The sequence below is a fragment of the Cnephaeus nilssonii genome (assembly GCF_951640355.1).
Source record: "Cnephaeus nilssonii genome assembly, chromosome: X".
NCBI lineage: Eukaryota > Metazoa > Chordata > Mammalia > Chiroptera > Vespertilionidae > Cnephaeus > Cnephaeus nilssonii.
In genome coordinates, this window is record NC_137071.1 from 77,526,254 (window position 1) to 77,544,772 (window position 18,519).

Below are 18,519 nucleotides of genomic sequence, written 5' to 3' on the forward strand. Positions count from 1 at the left end.
TTTTCCCATCTGTGGTATGGTAATGAGAGTATCCCTTCACTAGGTCGTTGTGAGGCTTATATAAAACAATGCATGTGAAATACTTAGATCAGTTACTGGAATTTAATAAGCACTCAATATGTGCTAGTCATCATTATTATTCCCTAAGAAAAACCCCCTTTATATATGAAGTATCCACACCCCATTTGCCATGCCTAAGCCAATCAACACCACCTTTCAGTCAGAGCTGAATAAATCTGGGATAGGTCCTTGACTAACATTGGGCCAATGGAATTCTCTCTTCAATAAACATGAACTTTGAATAGAGTAGGGCAGAGAGGAGAAGTGCTTTGAAGAAGAGACCGAATACATGGGGTTTTTTTTAATTAATTTATTTGTTTGTTTGTTTTGGCCTTTACAGTTTTGTGGGGTTTTTTAATGTGGATTAGTAGCCAATATTTAAAAACCAGGGAATGTCATACAACAATCCACAATTCTGACTTTACTGGATCTGGCAGAACTGAACCAAATTCCTACATAGCAATAATTGGCTAGAGGGGAGCAACAACTGCCCCAGTTCACCACAGCCTACTTCAACTCTGCTTGAACCCCAGAGTTTATGATCCTTTCTCCTTGAAGGCATGCTACTGAGGTGCCCTGGTTTCTTCTATCCCTGGGCCTTGACTGTTTCATTCCACCTTTGGTTCTTTGAAATAGCCCAGGATCCTGCAAAACATTCCCCTCAGCTACCTAGAATGTCTGTTACAGCCAAAAGATGCAAAGGATAGCAGAATGGCTGAACTCCTTTGGGACAGCCCCCAAATGAGTTCTCAACATGACTGGCTCCAAAGAGTTGGCAAATTACATGGAGCAGTCATCAGACCTACTGATTTAGTTCTCTGATTGTCAAGTTTGTAATCATAAATTTCTCTACCTGGAGTTTCTATATACTGATCTCTAAGAGAATATATGTTCTGATCAGATTTTCCCAGACAGATCCAAATGCAAACACTTGTTTCTATTAGTCCCAAAATTATAGCTGTATTTTTCCAGATCATGTGTCCTAATTTAGGTGTTGAAAAATTACTTACCATCTACTTAAAATCCTAATATACTTTTCTAATCATTTGAAGTAGCTCTGATCATTAGAAGAGGGCATAATGAAGCCACTTGAAATCAATTTAAAAATCTTTTAAAGCTCTATTTAAAAGGTATTCAATAGATATCTTCTTGGACATGCATATTATGTTATTTCTGCCTGGAATGCACTAAGCCCTTCTTCATATGTAAAAATCCTACTCTGACTTCAAGGCTCATCTCAAAAGCTGCATTCTAGATAAAAATTTTCCCACCCACCTAGAAAGACTAGTCATTTCCACCAGTGTGTTTCATAGCTCTTTGTATACTCTTTAATTATGGCATTTGTCACATGGTACTATGAATATTGCTTTACTTGTTTGTCTCTTTCTTCTCTGTGATTTCCTTGAGGTTAAATCATGTCTTATCCATCTCTTTATCCCCAACACCTGACTCATAGTAGATACATCACCAGTGCTTGCTATATGGATGTTTATTGTTGAATGAATTAAAGTTAGATTAGAAAAAAAAATTTCAGGAAACAATGTTTCCATAGGATTAATATGGATTACAAATACGAAATGGCAGTGAATAGTAGAATATTTGGTGTCACCTAGACATGAAAAACAAATGGTACACATCACAAATAACTGGAATTTTGTACACTATGAAGACAGATTAAGAAAAATGGCATAGCTATTAGAAAAAGGCAGAAAAAAATGTTAAGATTTCAAAAATAATTATATTTCCAAAGTATAGTTTTATTAAAAACATTATTTTTTAAATTTTTAGGGAAAAGTACATGTGCCTTCAGTTGAATGATTGACAAAGTTATAGATTGTTAAAGCATATTAAAATAAAATATGGATCATAAATGGAGGTAGGCTTGGGGCAGGGCATAGAAATTTTCAGAAATACCTTCAGAGTGGGAAAACTTAGCCCAGAGGAAGAATGGAGACATGGATAGTCTGAAAGACCTAGAGAAAAACCTTTTCACCTAGAAGCTGGAAGGTCAAAACTAGACCCAACTACCTCTACATACTGCAGCCAACTGAATAAACCAGTTAAGGCTCTGAGAGAAGCTCAGGATAACTTAGGAGAATTTGAACACACCAAGATAAAAGAAAGTGAGAAGTCAAAAAGTGAATCTAGTTTTATTTTATTTTTTAAAATATATTTTATTGATTTTTTACAGAGAGGAAGGGAGAGGGATAGAGAGCTAGAAACATTGATGAGAGAGAAACATCGATCAGCTGCCTCCTGCACACTCCCTACTGGGTATGTGCCTGCAACTAAGGTACATGCCCTTGACCGGAATCGAATCTGGGACCCTTGAATCCGCAGGCCCACGCTCTATCCACTGAGCCAAACCGGTTAGGGCTAGTTTTATATTAAGCTATGCTGCACAACAGGTAAGGGGATCATAAAATCTTATATTTGTTTATTTGTTTGCCCAGGTTATAGCCCAAAATAGCATGCCAAAACTCTGTGGTTGCAGAATTAGTGGGCTGGTGATCTCTGAAGACATATATTTGCATATGTTCATATGCATGAAGGAGATTTTAGGGTGGAGGAGGCAGGAGCCTGAGAAGAGATGAGGATAATAAAGGAAATAATATTGTAGGAGTTAATTATTGCTCCATTAAAAATTACCATAAGTGTTGTGGCTGAAAACAATACACATTTATTATCTCACAGTTCTGCTAGTTAGGAATTTGTGTCTAGCTTAGCTGGGTCTCTTGCAAGACTGCAATCAAGGTATCAGCCAGGACTAGAGTCTCATTAGAAGGCTTGACTGGGGAAGGGTTCACTTTCAAGTGCACATGTTTGTGTGATTTGGTTCTTCACAAGTTGTTCAATGCAGAGCCTCAGTTTTCTCCTGGCTGTTGGCTAGAGGCCTCACTCAATTCTTTACCAATAGGCTATTTGCTCCATAAAATCATGTAATCCATGAAGGCAATAGAAATAATTAGCTGGCAAGACAGTTAAAACCTTATGTAACATAATCACAGAAGGGACTTCCTAGCACCTTTGCCATATTCTATTGGTGAGAAGCAAGTTTCTAAGCCAGCCCACACTCAAGGGGAGGATATTACACAAGGATGTACCAGGGCATGGGGTTTATTAAGAGTCATCTTAGAGTCTGTTCGCCACAATTACTGGGTCTGTGCTCTAGTGGTTCCAAAGAGATTTATTCCAGTTAGAACCAGATGGTGGGAAAGCCATATACTTTAGATCATTCTTGGCATAAGGTATGCTGCTTCATGGCTCAGGTCATTCACAAAGTTGGGAAAATAACCAACCTTCCCCCTGCCTACCACTCGGCCATAGACAGCAGTACCATTAAGGATGGCCACTAGCAGATGACAGCTTTTCATGATCCAGGCTGTTCTTATGGGGGCAGAAACAATGACAAAGGGCCTTGAAAAGGAAGCTAGCATGAAAGTACATGAGAGGACATGTTTCTAAGCATAAAGTGAAATGCCTGTGGAGATCACAAAAGTAACTGGGGGAGTCTTTGAGGGAAGGCTGAATTCTTCCCTTTGCAAGTGTCTCTGAAAGCCTGCGCTTGGTGTAATTTGGGCACTAAATGTTCATGTAATCAATCTCGTGATGAAGCTTCTAGTCCTACTTAACACTAAATTCATTATCTTTCCTCTCAGTCCACCTCTTCCTCAGGCTTCCCTATCCTATCTAATAAAGAGGGAATATGCAAATTGACCATCACACAGTCACAAACATGGAAGTGCCCGCAGCAGAGGCAGGGGTTTCCATAACACAAGATGGCTGCACCCAAGGCGGAGGCCGAGTTCCTGTAACGAGCCTTAAGGAGCAATCAGCAGGGACCTGAGGCTGCGCCCCCTGCCCAGTGGGGCTTAACAGGGGACCTCAGGCCGCATCAGGCTGGGGACTTCAGGCCATGCCCCCCACCCCTGGTTCCAGGCCAGGGGACCTCAGGCCACATCCCCTTCCCAGCAGGGCTTGATGGGGGACCTCAGGCCGCACCCCCTGCCCTGGGAAGGGGGACCTCAGTCCGCGCCAACCCCCCTGGCACCAGGGGACCTGAGGCTGTGCCTCCCCAACAGAGGATCTCAAGGCATGTCCCCCACCCTGACCCAGGCTGGGGGACCTCAAGGTGTGCCCCCCCCACCCCAGCACAGGGCCGGGGACCTGAGGCTGCACCCCCCACCTGGCAAGGCTTGACAGGGGACCTTAGGCTGTGCCCCTTCTTGGAGGGGCTTGACAGGGGACCTCAGGCTGCTCCCCCCACCCCAGGCCAGGGGAACTGAGGCTGAACCTCCCACACCAGCGCTGGGCCAGGGGACCTGAAACTGTGCCCCCCCCCACCCTGCAGAGCTTGATGTGGGACCTGAGGCTGCACCCCCTGCCGGCGCTGGGCCAGGGGACCTGAGGCTGCACCCCCCCCCACCCGGCAGGGCTTGACGGGGGAGGGGCCGGCCAGGTCTGGATCTTGCCCAATGGGGGTGGGGCCCACTGGGTCTTGGTCTTGTGATTTTGAGGTGCCACAGGTGGGCGGGGACTTGACTCTGGGTCCTGCAGCATGCCCCAGACTCTGACAGGAGGATGATTTTCATATATATTTTACTAATTTTCTTTTATCTCTGACACTTCTATTATAGAGAAAGGGCAAATAGCAATATTAAAATATTTCCTCTAATTAATCCCCTTTTAATGTGCATGAATTTTGTGCACTGGGCCACTAGTTTCTGATAATGGTCATGCAGATTCAGAACCTTGGAATAATCTTCAACTCACTTGTGCTTTTCTAGAGTCACTGCTTCCAACCTTTGATAATTAAGGCTCTCAATCACATCTGGTACCTCTCCTTTATTAGTTACTAGAGGCCCAGTGCACGAATTCCTGCACAGGTGGTCCCTCAGCCTGGCTGGGGATCAGGGTGGATGGGGGGGTGGCTGGCCAGGGTGAGGGGCCATGGGAGGTTGGCCGGCCAGCCCTTCCCTGATCAGGGCCAATGTGGGGGCTGGCCACCTGGGGGAGAAACCGCAGGAGGTTGGCCAGCTGGGGAGAGGGACCATGGGAGGTTGGATGGCCAGCCCCCTGATCAAATTCATTTTTCTCTTCCTGTGCACACATTTCCTATCCTCCCTTGCAATTAGGTTAAGACCATGTAAATGGCTTCTGACCAATATAATATGGAAAGAAATAATATAAGTACTTCTGGCCCTTAAAATTATTTCAGTAATCGGCCCGACCCCACCCCCAGCCTCCGAACCCGGACTCCCTTCCCTCTCAGGATTCCCCGGGATTCCCCAGGATTCCCCACCCCTCCAGCACCACTGGGGATCCGGTGGGCCTGGCGCGAGTCCCTGCCCAGCGCGAGTCCCTGCCCAGCGCACTGGTTTTTCCCCCCACCCCCGTTGGAAGTGCCTGGAGCCCGCCCTAGGAGCCACAGCCCAGCGGCCATGGCAACTGCAGTCAGGAGGGTCCTTGCTTGTGATTCTCAATGGAGAGTGAAAACACAGATTCAGAATGAAAACCAGCCCCATTGGCCACTGATTCTCAAAAGACGGAGGCTGCCTGTAACAGTTCAAAATGCCCCAGGTGAAACATCAGAGGAGGAGCCTAAAAGGCCCCCTGCCCAACAAAAGCCTGGTCAAGCACAGGCCTCCAATGAGGTGGCAGAGTCCATCTCTTGCAAGTTTCCAGCTGGGATCAAGATTATTAACCACCCCACTATGCCCAACACCCAAGTTGTGGCCATCCCCAACAATGCCAATATCAGAGTATCATCATAGCATTGACGGCCAAAGGAAAAGAAAGTGGCAGCAAGGGGCCCAACAAATTCATCCTCATTAGCAGTGGGAGAGCCCCCACTCACCTTTTAGAACCCCAACCTCAAGCCCAAACCAGCAATGATTTCAAGAGGACAGAAGGGATCACTAAGATCCTGGGACCAAAACCTGAAGCTATGGATGTGAATCTTCCTAGTAGACTACCTGGAGCCCTTCTCAGGCAGAGATGGGAGAAATGTGCTGGTGGTGAGGCAGCAGGCTGCACTCTTAACACCAGCTAGACCAACATCCAGTGGCTTGGAAAGATGAGTTCTGATGGCCTGGGCTCCTGCAGCATCAAGCAAGAGATGGAGGGAAAGGAAAACCAGCACCTGGAGCCAAGTCAGGTTAAGGTTGAGGAGCCCCCAGGAGGATCAATATCCTGGCGGGACTCTGTGTCTGAGCGGCCACCATACTCTTACATGGCCATGATACAATTCGCCATCAACAGTACCAAGAGGAAGCACATGACCTTGAAAGACATCTACACGTGGATTGAGGCCCACTTCCCCTATTTTAAGCATATGGCAAAGCCAGGCTGGAAGAATTCCATTCGCCGTAACCTTTCTCTTCATGACATGTTTGTTCAAGAGACGTCTGCCAATGGTAAGGTCTCCTTCTGGACCATTCACCTCAGTGCCAATCATTACTTGACCTTGGACCAGGTGTCTAAGCAACAGAAATGACCCAATCCTGAGCTCTCCCCGAATGTGACCATCAAAAATGCACTCCCACCCTAACCAGTTTGTCTCAGTGAATAGAGAGTCAGCCTGGGGAGTGAAGGGTCCCAGGTTCGATTCTGGTTAAGAGCATGTACCTTGGTTGCAGGCACATCCCCAGTAGGGGGTGTGCAGGAGGCAGCTGATCGATGTTTCTCTCTCATCAATGTTTCTAACTCTCTATCCCTCTCCCTTCCTCTCTGTAAAAAATCAATAAAATATATATATTTTAAAATGCACTCTCACTGGGCACATGGCGGAAGATGAAGCCATTGCTACCCTGGGTCAGCTCATACCTGGTACCCATTCAGTTAGTTCCCAGTGAACCAGCCACTGGTTTTACAGCCCTCAGTAAAGGTGCCATTGCCCCTGGTATCTTCACTCATGAGCTCAGAGCTTGCCTGCCACAGCAAGCAAGTCCATATTGCCCCCAAGGTGCTGCTAGCTGATGAGGGGGTAGCCCCTCTGCCCACTGCAGGGCCAGTAAAAGAGGAGAAACTTCTGCTTAGAAAAGGGCTGTCTCCTTCACTTCCAGTTCAGTCCATCAAGGAAAAAGAAATACAGCCCAGGGAGGAAATGCCACACTTAGGGAGGCCCATCAAGGTGGAGAGCCCGCCCCTGATAGAGTGGCCCTCACCATGCCCATCTGTCAAAGAGGAGCTGTCTCAGTCCTGGGAGGAGGACTCCCCTCACTCTCCCACTCCAAGGTCCAAAAAGTTCTACAGTGGGCTCAGGTCCCCAACCCAGTGTGTGTCTGAAATGCTTGGGATTAAACAAAGGGAGAGGAGGGAGATGAGCCAGTCTGGAAGGAAATAGCACCTACTGCCTCCCTGTGTGGATGAGCCCAAGCTGCTCTTCCCAAAGGCCCCTGAGACTTCAAGACCAGCCACAGAGCTCACTCTCCCTTCAATGCCCACTGTGCCTGCCTCCCAGCTTGGCTACTCCCAGGAGGAGGGAGGAACTTTTAAGATACCCATTAAGGAGACACTGCCCATCTCCTCCACCCCAAGCAAATCTGTTCTCCCCTTGAGCCCCGAATCCTGGAGACTTACACCCCCAGCCAAAGTTGGGGGGTTAGATTTCAGCCCAGTACAAACCCCTGAGGGTAACTTTGGCCCCCTACCTGACTCCCTTGGGCTGACAGATCTCAGTACCACCCCACTTAAAAGTATCACCCTCTTTGACTCACACCAAGAACTCCTCAATTCTGAGCCTTTTGACCTCAACTCTGATGCCTTTAGTAGCTGTTTCCCCTCAGAAATGGAAGTCCCCCAAGCCAGGCTACCCCATGGTTGGGGAGCCACAGGTTGCCATCCTTCCAACCAACCATTGCCTGACAGAAGGCCTGGTTCTGGACACAATGAATGACAGCCTGAGCAAGATTCTGCTGGACATCAGCTTCCCTGGTCTGGAGGAGGACCTGCTGGGCCCTGACAACTGGGTTCAGCTCATGCCTGAGCTGTGGTAGAGACCTGACCTTACCATTGCTGCTCAAGCTGTCCACTCTTTGCAGTCATGTGGCTAGGCCATCCAAGGCCTGAGTAAGGACAGCAAGCAGGGACTGTCCACCCCTCTAGCCCCACCTTGCCTAGTTATGCCAAGGCAGACACCACACCACAGCCACCACTGGGCCTTCTACAAGCCTCGAGGCCCTGGTATCTGAACTCTGTGCCACCCTATGCTCCCCTAGAGAATCTGATTCCTCACTCCCCCTGTGAGAGCTGAAGGGTGGGCAGAGCAGAAACAAGGATGAAAAGAGATTAGGAATTCCCAAAACTGTTTGCATTCTGTACCCAGCAGTTTCACCTTCCCTGTTCCTTGCAGGGTGTCCTGTAAATAATGTATACGCTCCAAATTATCCTCTAATTTTAAATGTAAGCTTATTTCCCTAGATCATTATCCACAGACTATCAGAAGGTGGGTAGGGTGACAGGGATTTCAGTTTGCTTCTGTTTCTTGCTTTTAGTCCCTAGAGAAAGGGGACCTGCAGTGCACGCTTTCCTCTAGGCCCAAGTTGCCTGCCTCAGGGTTCTTTACTGTAGGCACCCAGACAAGCAGATCCGCTTGCCAGAGCCTCTCTTACAGCTCTTCTCTCCCACCTCCCCATGTTTCCAAGAAGAAATCATGGTAAAAATGTCTCTGATAATGTGTCAATATTTTAATTGGGGGTGGGGAGGTGGATGCATCTGAAGCAGAGTGTGGGTGACCAGATGTGTACCCATGTGATGTTTCTCTGATAGTGCCCCTAATCATGCCAGAGAGACTAGCACTGATGAGAACTTGGCCTGAGGCTTGAGAAGGCCAAAAGGGCCCTGACCTGCCTGGCTTCCTTAGCTTGCACTGCAGCTTTGCAAAGAGCCACCTAGGCCCTGGCTGGCCATATGCATGTGAGCCACTGCAAGAACACTACTATAATTATGCAATAAAATCCAAGGTGTAAGAGTGAAAAAAATATCTCAGGAATAACTCTTGTCTTTTCTTCCCCTTTTTCAGCATCTTCAGAAGTCATATATTGATATGAAGGCATCACAAAATGGTGAAGCCTCCTTTAGCTAAGGTTCCTTGTATCCTGACTATTCACTTGCCCAAAGGTACAAAGTTGTTAAAAGCAGAGACAGAATATGAAGTGAGGCCATGTGACTCCAGAGCTCACATTCTGAACTTCTAGGCAATATAATGCTGTTTTGTAACTTTTTAAATAAAATACTTCAAGCATTTACAGACATTGAAAAAAATAGTATAATGAACCATAATTTGCCCATCATCCAAATTAAAACATTATCAACTCATTGCTAACCTTGTTTTACCTATAGTTCCACTCCCTCGATATTTTTTGAAGCAAATTCTGGTCATGATATTATTTCTTCTGTAATCATTTGACTATGTATTGGTATAAGATAAGAGCTCTTAAAAAAAAAAAACATAAAGTTGCCCTCTTAGCGCAGTAGGCAGCTTGTCAGTCTCATAAAAAAAACACATTAGGAGAAACCAAGATGGCGGCATAGGTTAAACACCTAACCTACAGCCTGGCACAACAATTTCAAAAACACAACTAAAAGTCAAAACGGACATCATCCAGAACCACAGGAAAGCTGGCTGACTGAAATGCCCACAACTAGAAGGAAAGAGAAAACCACAAGGAAAATCAGAGAAGCCATAAAAGCTTGAGGTATGGAGACACGGGCGGAGACACGAGCCCGCGCGCGTGCGGGGAAGACGGAGCCTGAGAGGAAGGGGCGGCTGACGGCCTGGCTGGCGTTCTCTGGCGGGAAGGAGATAAAAGCGCCAGATTGTGCTGAACCCCAGTTCCGGGCGAAACCCTGGGAAGCCGGGCTCAGGCTGGGGGAGTCTGGGCTGTGGGGCGGAGGCAGAGGAGTTGCGCCAGAGTCGCGCACGGGAATGTGCGCAGAGGAGGGAATGTTGCCTGTGCCGCTGGATTGCCCTAGCAGGAGGGAGACAAAAGCTCCTGACCATGCTGAACCCCAGTTCCAACTGCACTGAACCCCAGTTCTGGGAGAGACCCAGGGAAGCCAGGCTCATGCTGGGGAAAGCTGGGCTGTGGGGCAGAGGTGCAGAGAGGCGGCGAAGAGCAGAGCACCGGAGGCGCGCACGGGATTGTGCGCGGAGGATGGGCTGTTGACTGTGCCGCTGAGTCGCCCTGGTGGGAAGGAGACAAAAGCGCCAGACAGCGGTGAGCCCCAGTTCTGACTACACGGAAACCCAGTTCCGGGCGAGAATCTGGGAATCCAGATTCATTGGGGGAGAGACTAGACTGTTTGGCAGCGTGCGAAACTCCAGGGCGCTTTTCTCTCAGAGGTGTTTGCTGGGAGTACAGAGGGACACTGAGACACAGGAACCTCATAGGGCGGGGCTGACAGGAAGCCAAGGCGGTAGGCTCCGCCCTGTAACTCCGCCCCATCCAAGCTGAACACAGAGGCTTTTACAATTTTGCAAGTCTAGTTGAATGGGGCTGTCTCCCGGCATAGACACAGCTGATCCTCACAGCCAATTGGACTGGAGGTCACATCCTCCCAGTGTACCAACAGCATTCAAGGCTTAACAACACCAAGACTTTGCACTCAGCCCACAAAGGGGGGTATCAAGAGCGACCACCTAGGGAGATTGGGGAAGCTGAGCGATAGGGAGGCAGCCAAAAGGGGAAGACACCGAAACAGGTCACGAATATAAGGGATGCTGTAATTCCTGCTGAGGGGCCTCCGGCAGTAGCTGACCTACACTCCATTGGAGACCCAGAAACGAGGGCATCTAGTGGTCGGTGTGAGATGACACCAGATTTCAACCACTCGCATAAGGGACACATTCAAGAGGCAGACGCAGGGAGCGCCAAAGCTTTGCTGCACCAAGACCCGGCACATAAACGTGTCTCCCGCACAGCAACTCTTCCTTTATAGACACAGAGGGTCCGCACAGCCAAGTGGCCTGGAGGACAATTCCTCCCAGTGACACCAACAAGGAATACTGAGAGGGAATTGACCAACACGAATTGGGATCAAAAAGACGAAACCCCGCTGGGTCCCGGATCCGGGTGAAGCCGCGCGCCCCTGGGTCCGGGTGAGGCTGGGAACTGGGTCAGGGTGAGGCTGGGTCCCGGGTCCGGGTGAGGCCACATGCCCCTGGAACCGGGTGAGGCCACGCGACCCTGGGTCTGGGAGAGGCCACGTGCCCCTGGGTCCGGGGGAAGCTATATCCCGGGTCCGGGCGAGGCCGTGGGCCCCTGGATCCGGGTGAGCCTGGCCCCGGGTCCGGGTGAGGCCGTGGGCCCCTGGATCAGGGTGAGCCTGGGTCCCGGGTCCGGGTGAGGCCGTGGGCCCCTGGATCCGGGTGAGCCTGGGTCCCGGGTCCGGGTGAGGCCTTGGGCCCCTGGATCCGGGTGAGGCCACGCGACCCTGGGTCTGGGAGAGGCCACGCGCCCCTGGGTCCGGGTGAGGCCACATGCCCCTGGGTCCGGGGGAAGCTAGATCCCGGGTCCGGGCGAGGCCGTGTGCCCCTGGATCCGGGTGAGGCTGGGTCCCAGGCCCGGGAGAGGCCACGCGCCCCTGGGTCCGGGTGAGGCCATGCGCCCTTGGGTCCAGGTGAAGCTGAATCCTGGGTCTGGGCGAGGCCGTGTGCCCCTGGATCCGGGTGAGGCTGGGTCCCGGGTCCGGGTGAGGCCGTGGGCCCCTGGATCCGGGTGAGCCTGGCCCCGGGTCCGGGCAAGGCCGTGTGCCCCTGGATCCGGGTGAGGCTGGGTCCCAGGCCCGGGAGAGGCCATGCGCCCCTGGGTCCGGGTGAGGCCATGCGCCCCTGGGTCCAGGTGAAGCTGAATCCTGGGTCTGGGCGAGGCTGTGTGCCCCTGAATCCGGGTGAAGCTGGGTCCCGGGTCCGGGTGAGACCGTGGGCCCCTGGATCTGGGTGAGGCCACGCGACCCTGGGTCCGGGAGAGGCCACGCGCCCCTGGGTCCGGGTGAGGCCACGTGCCCCTGGGTCCGGGGGAAGCTAGATCCCGGGTCCAGGCGAGGCCGTGTGCCCCTGGATCCGGGTGAGGCTAGATCCCAGGCCTGGGAGAGGCCACGCGCCCCTGGGTCTGGGTGAGGCCATGCGCCCCTGGGTCCGGGTGAAGCTGAATCCTGGGTCTGGGCGAGGCCGTGTGCCCCTGGATCCGGGTGAGGCTGGGTCCCGGGTCCGGGTGAGGCTGTGGGCCCCTGGATACGGGTGAAGCCGTGCCCCTGGGTCCGGCCGAGACCAAACCAGAGGGAGTCGGACCTGCATTACCACCATTTGTCCACCATCCAGAGCTGAGGGGTCAGTACCGACATGTACTCATAAGGAACTTGTGGACATTGATATTGGGTCTCAAAAGAACTGTTGGTCCAGAAAGAAACTCACTACAGACTGATTCATTTGCCTGTCAGCATAACTATTATTGCTCCTCGCACATTCAATTCTTATAAGTATATCTCTAGTGACACATGATTTCGCTCATCTAGGGGAAATGATGAACAACATAGACTGATGAACAAGAACAGAACCAGAAACAAGGAGGCATCGATTGGACTATCGGGCCTCAGAGGGAGGAGAGGGGAGGGTGGGGGGAGGGGGGAGGGATCAACCTAAGGTCTTGTGTGCATGCATATGAGCCTAACCAATGGTTAAGTTCAACAGGGGGTTGGGGCATCCATGGGGAGAGGTGTGGGATGGGAATGGGGGGATGAGGACAAATATGTGACACCTTAATCAATAAAGAAATTTAAAAAAAATAAATAATAAAAACACATTAATATACCATCTCACTAAAAATATACTCAGAAGTTCCTTAATATCATCAAATATCCAGGGTATATATTATTATTTTGTAGGTGTTTATTTGTTTGTTAATACTCATCCAAGGACAGTTTTTCATTAACTTTTAGAAAGAGCAGAAGGATGAAAGAGAGAGAAAGAGAAAGAGCGATAAAAATTGATGTGAGAGAGAAACATAAATCACCCACCTCCCATATACACCCTGACCCGGAATCGAACTCGAAACCTAGGTATGTGACCTGACCGGGAATCGAGCCATCAGCCTTTGTGGTGTATAAGACGATACTCCAACCAACTGAGCCAGCCAGCCAGGGTTTAATTGGTGGTTTTTAGTAGCTTGTTTAAATCAGGAAAAATAAGATCCACATATTGCAGTTGTTTGAAATGTCTCTTTTTAAAACATTTCTCAAACTTTTTTCAGATTCATTAAGATGTAATTGACACATAACATTGTGTACATCAACAAAATAAAAAAGCCAACCTACCAAATGGGAGAAAATATTTGCAAATCATGTATCTGATAATGAGTTAAGATCCAAACCATACAAAGAACATATACATCTAAATAGTAAAATGAAAGCAACAATCCAATTTAAAAATGAGCAGAGGATTTGAATAAATATTTTTCCAAAGAAGACATACAGATGGCCAACCGGTACATGAAAAAGTGTTCAACATCACTAATTGTCAGGAAAATACAAATCAAAATCACAATGAGATACTAGCTCACACCTGTTAGAATGGCTATTATAAAAAATATAATACATAACAAGTGGTCTTGAGGATGTGAAAAAAGGAACCCTGGTACACTGTTAGTGGGAATGTAAATTGGTATAGCCACACCCACTCCCTGGCTCAGTGGCTAGAATATTGGCCTACAGACCAAAGGGTCTCAGGTTTGATTCCAGTCAAGGGCACATACCTTGCTTGCAGGCTCCTCCCCGGCCTAGGCCCTGGTGCAGGAGGCAACCAATCAATGTGTTTCTCTCATATCGATATTTCTCTCTGCCTTTCCCTCTTTCCTGCACTCTCTAAAAACCAATGGAAAAATATCCTCAGGTGAGGAAATCTATATATATAAAAGCCTAAGCAACCGTTATGACCGGTTGACCGAACGATTGGTCACTATGACGATGCACTGATCACCAGGGGGCAGATGCTCAACACAGGAGCTTCCCCCTGGTGGTCAGTGCACTCCCACAGACAACTTCCGGCAGTCCTCCCCTTCTCCACCGCCCCCCTCCCGCCCCGATTGCTGGACAGGCCGAGGGACCCTACCCACGCACGATTTCGTGCACCAGGCCTCTAGTAAATAAATAAGTAAGTAAGTAAGTAAATAAATAAATAGGTACAGCCACTATGGAAAATAGTATGGCAGTTCCTCAAAGATTTAAAAATAGAACTACCATATGATCCAGCAATCCTACTTCTGGGTATTTATCCCAAGAAAATGAAAACACCAACTCAAAAAGATATGTGCACCCTTGTATTCATTATAGCATTATTTACAATAGCCAAGACATGGAAACAACCTAAATGTCCATCGACAGATGAAGGGATAAAGAAAATGTAGTGTATACATACAAAGAAATATTATTCGACCATAAAAAAAAATCTTGCCACTTTTGACACCGTTTAGGGCATTATATTGAGTGAAATAAGTCAGACAAAGAAAGACAAATTTTATGATTTACTTATATGTGAAATCTTGAAAAAGAAGAAACATTGTGGAAGTTTAATGTGTACACTGTGATGATTTGATACTTGCATATGTTGCAAAATGATTACTACAATAAATTTAGCTAACACATCCATCATATCCCTTTTATTTTTGGTCATGAGAACATTTAGGATTTACCTTCCTAGCAATTTTTGAGTATAATACAGTATTGTTAATCATAGTCACCATGCTGTACATTATATCCCCAGAACTTATTCATTTCCTCCAGGTTGTCTAGTTTGTTAGAATAGAGTTGTTCATAGTATTTTTAAAAACAATCCTTTGTATTTCTGTGTAGTCTGTTGTTATTTCGCCTCTTTCATTTCTGATTTTGTTTATTCGGGTCCTCTCTCTTTGCTTCTTGGTGAGCCTGGTTAGAGGTTCATCAATTTTGTTTATCCTTTCAACGAACCAGCTCTTGGTTTCATTGATCTTTTGTACTGGTTTTTTTTTCTGATCTCTATGTCGTTTATCTCTGCTCTGATCTTTATTATCTCCTTCCTTCTACTCACTCTGGGCTTTTCTTTTTTGCTCTCTCTCTAATTCTTTGAGTTGTAGGGTTAGATGATTTATTACCATTTTTTCTTGTTTTTTTGAGTTAGGCCTGTAGGGCTATAAACTTCCCTCTCAGGACTGCTTTCATTGTGTCCAACAGATTTTGGATTGTTGTGTTTTTATTGTCATTATTTTCCAGGATGTTTTTCATTTATTCTTTGATCTCTTTGGTAACCCAATCACTGTTTAATAGCATGCTATTCAGCTTCCAAGTGTTTGAATTTTGGTGGCTGTTTTTATTGTAGTTTATTTCTAATATTATGCCATTGTGGTCTGAGAAAATGCTTGATATGATTTCAATCTTCTTGAATTTGGGGAGACTTTGCTTCTAACCCAATATGTGGTCTATTTTTGAAAATGTCCCATGTGCACTTGAGAAGAACGTATATTCCGTGGCTTTGGGGTGAAATGTTCTGAAGATGTCAATTAAGTCCATCTGATCTAGTGATTCATTTAGGATTACTGTTTCTTTGCTAATTTTTATCTAGAGGATTTATCCAGTGATGTCAGTGGTGTATTAAAGTCTCCTACTATGATTGTATTGTTGTCAATCTCTCCCTTGATATCTTCCAGGAGTTGGTTTTTGTTTTTTGTTTTTTTCTTATGTACTTGGGTGCTCCTGAATTGGGTGCATATATATTTATCAGGGTTATATCCTCTTGTTGTATCAACCCCTTTAGTATTATGAAATGGCCTTCCATATCTCTTGTTATGGCCTTCACTTTGAGGTCTATTTTGTCAGATGTAAGTATTGCTACCCCAGCTTTTTTTTTCGTTTCCATTTGCCTGAAAGATATTTTTCCATCCCTTCACTTTCAGTCTGTGTGAGAATCTTGTTCTGAGGTGGGTCTCTTGTAGACAGTATATATATATGGGTCATGTTTTTTTATCCATTCAGCCACTTGATGTCTTTTGATTGGAGCATTTAGTCCGCTTACATTTAAAGTTATTATTGAAAGGTAATTGTTTGTAGCCATTTTTATTTTTTGTGCCTGTGTTCTTTCTTACCTTTTTATTTCTTCTTTTTACACCAGTCCCTTTGGCATTTCTTGCATTGCTGGCTTGGTAGTGATAAATTCCCTCAGCCTTTTTTGTCTGTGAAGCTCCTTATTCCTCTTCAATTTTGAATGATAGCATTGCTGGATAGAGTATTCTTGGATTGAGTCCCTTGCTTTGCATCACTTTATAAATTTCCTTCCATTCTTTTCTGGCCTGATGTGTTTCTGTTGAGAAATCATTTGATAATCTAATGGGAGCTCCCTTGTATGTAACTTTCTGTCTCTCTCTTGCAGCCTTTAAAATTCTCTCTTTATCCTGAACATTTGCCATTGTAATTATGATGTGTCTTGGTGTGGGTCTTTTCGGGTTCATCTTGTTTGGGACTCTCTTTGCTTGTGTGACTTTTTTCTTCCCCACATCAGGGAAATTTTCTGACATTATTTCTTCAAATAGGTTTTCTAACCCTTGTTCTTTTTCCTGTTGTTCTGGCACCCCTATTATTCATATGTTGCTTCATTTCATGTTTTACCATAGCTCCCTTAGGCTCTCCTATTGTCTTTTAATTTTTTTCTCCAATTGCAGTTCAGTTTGGGTGTGTTTTGCTTCCCTGTCTTCTAATTCGCTAATTGGGTCCTCTGTTTCTCCTAGTCTACTGTTGAAACTTTCTATGGTGTTTTTTATTGCAGCTATATCACTCTTCATTTCATCTTGATTATTAAATAAGTTATTGATTTTTTCATCCATTTCTTCTTGATTCTTACATAAGTTGTTGATTTTTTCTTCCATCTGGTTTATGAACTGTATGACCCTTATTCTGAATTCTTTTTCTAACATATTGCTTGCCTCTGTTTTGCTTAGCTGCTTTTCTGGTAATTCCTCCTTTTCTTTCCTTTGGGGGTTTCATTGTCTACCCATTTTTGGTCTCACCGACTGATCTAGATGTCGTGTCCTGCAGGGGCCGCTCCTTGGGTGGCAGTGGCTCCTCGGTCTGCAGTTGCTCCTCATGCGGTCATGGAAGTGGCTGCTCCTCAGTTGTCAGTGACTTGTCTGGTGGGTTCTGTTTTCAGCAGTCGTGTCTCCTCTGGCTGGTGGGGGATGCTGCTCACACAGCTGCTGTTCCTTGGATGGGGGTGGGCTGCTTGTGTGGCTGCTGCTCCTTGGATCAGGGCTGGCTTCATGCTGATGCTGTTTCTCAGATGGGGCTGGCTGGTCGTGATGCTGCTGCTTCTTGGACAGAAGCAGGTTGCTTGCCAGGCTGGTGCTCCTCGTACGTGTGCAGGCTCCTAGCGCAGCTGCTGCTCCTCAGACGGGGGACAGGCTGCTTGCTTGGCTGTTGCTCCTCAGGTGGGAGTGAGCTGCACATGCGGCTGCTGCTCTTTGGACGGGGTGGACCGCTCACCCATCTGCTGCTCATCGGACAGGTGCAGGTTGCGTGTGGCTGCTGCTCCTCGGACCAGTGCAGGCTGCACAGGACTGCCGCTCCTCGGACGTGGGCAGTCTGCTTGTGTGGCTGCTGCTCCTCGGTCTGGGGCAGGCTGTTTGGGCGGCTACTGCTCCTTGAATGGGGGAGGGCTGCTCACAGTGCTGCTGTCCCAGAGCAGAGACTCAAGGGCAAAAAAAAAAAAGGTCAGGAAATTTTTTCAAGAGTTCAATCTATTATTTATTGCAAATGATAAATATGTTGAAAAGCACAGTACAATAAATCTCCATAACAGAGGTATATAAAAATGCTATCTATGAAATTTAAAGAGAGAGATTAGCTCCAGCAGATGGAAATGAGTTTTATTTTTTAAAAAGGCTTTATAAAAATATAAAATGCAGCACACTAGTTAAAAGCCAGGGCTCTGGGGTCAGACAGATATCACTTAAAATCCTGTGTGTAACCTTGAACTAAAATCTCTGAAAACTTTAGTTATTTCATCTTATAAATGGGTAAAGTAAATCAGTCTATACCTCATAGGAATAAATGTGAATTAAAAGTGCTGTCCAATATTACTCTCTATTTTAAATTACAGAATATCAATCAGTATAGAAAAATGGAGAAAGATATACAATCAAACAAAATAAAATGAAAACCACATAAAATACTATTACCTGGACATAAACAATATAAACATTTAGTATCTATTTCTTCACAATTTGCAGAGGGGAGGCACACCAAATTACTTTATTGGAAGGAATAGCACAATTGAAAGAAAATGTATGTGGGTATTTGCTCCAACTTATAGAAAGAGTAAGCAAAAGTAACCCCAATATGACTATAGGAAGTAGAAACAATTTTTTATAGCTATGAGTAAGCCACCTAGAACTTAGTTCTCATTATCATTCTCTCCCAGGGTATACTTGTCAAAGATAC

At 46.7% G+C, this 18,519-nt stretch overlaps 1 pseudogene across 1 annotated transcript; it reads left to right on the top strand.

Annotated features, from left to right (window-relative positions):
- The first annotated feature begins 5,501 nt into the window (after positions 1–5,501).
- On the top strand, positions 5,502–8,057 carry LOC307095344 (forkhead box protein M1-like; annotated as a pseudogene). The gene is made up of 2 exons: positions 5,502–6,476; positions 6,836–8,057. The product of its transcript is annotated as a forkhead box protein M1-like (transcript).
- The last annotated feature ends 10,462 nt before the right edge of the window (positions 8,058–18,519 follow it).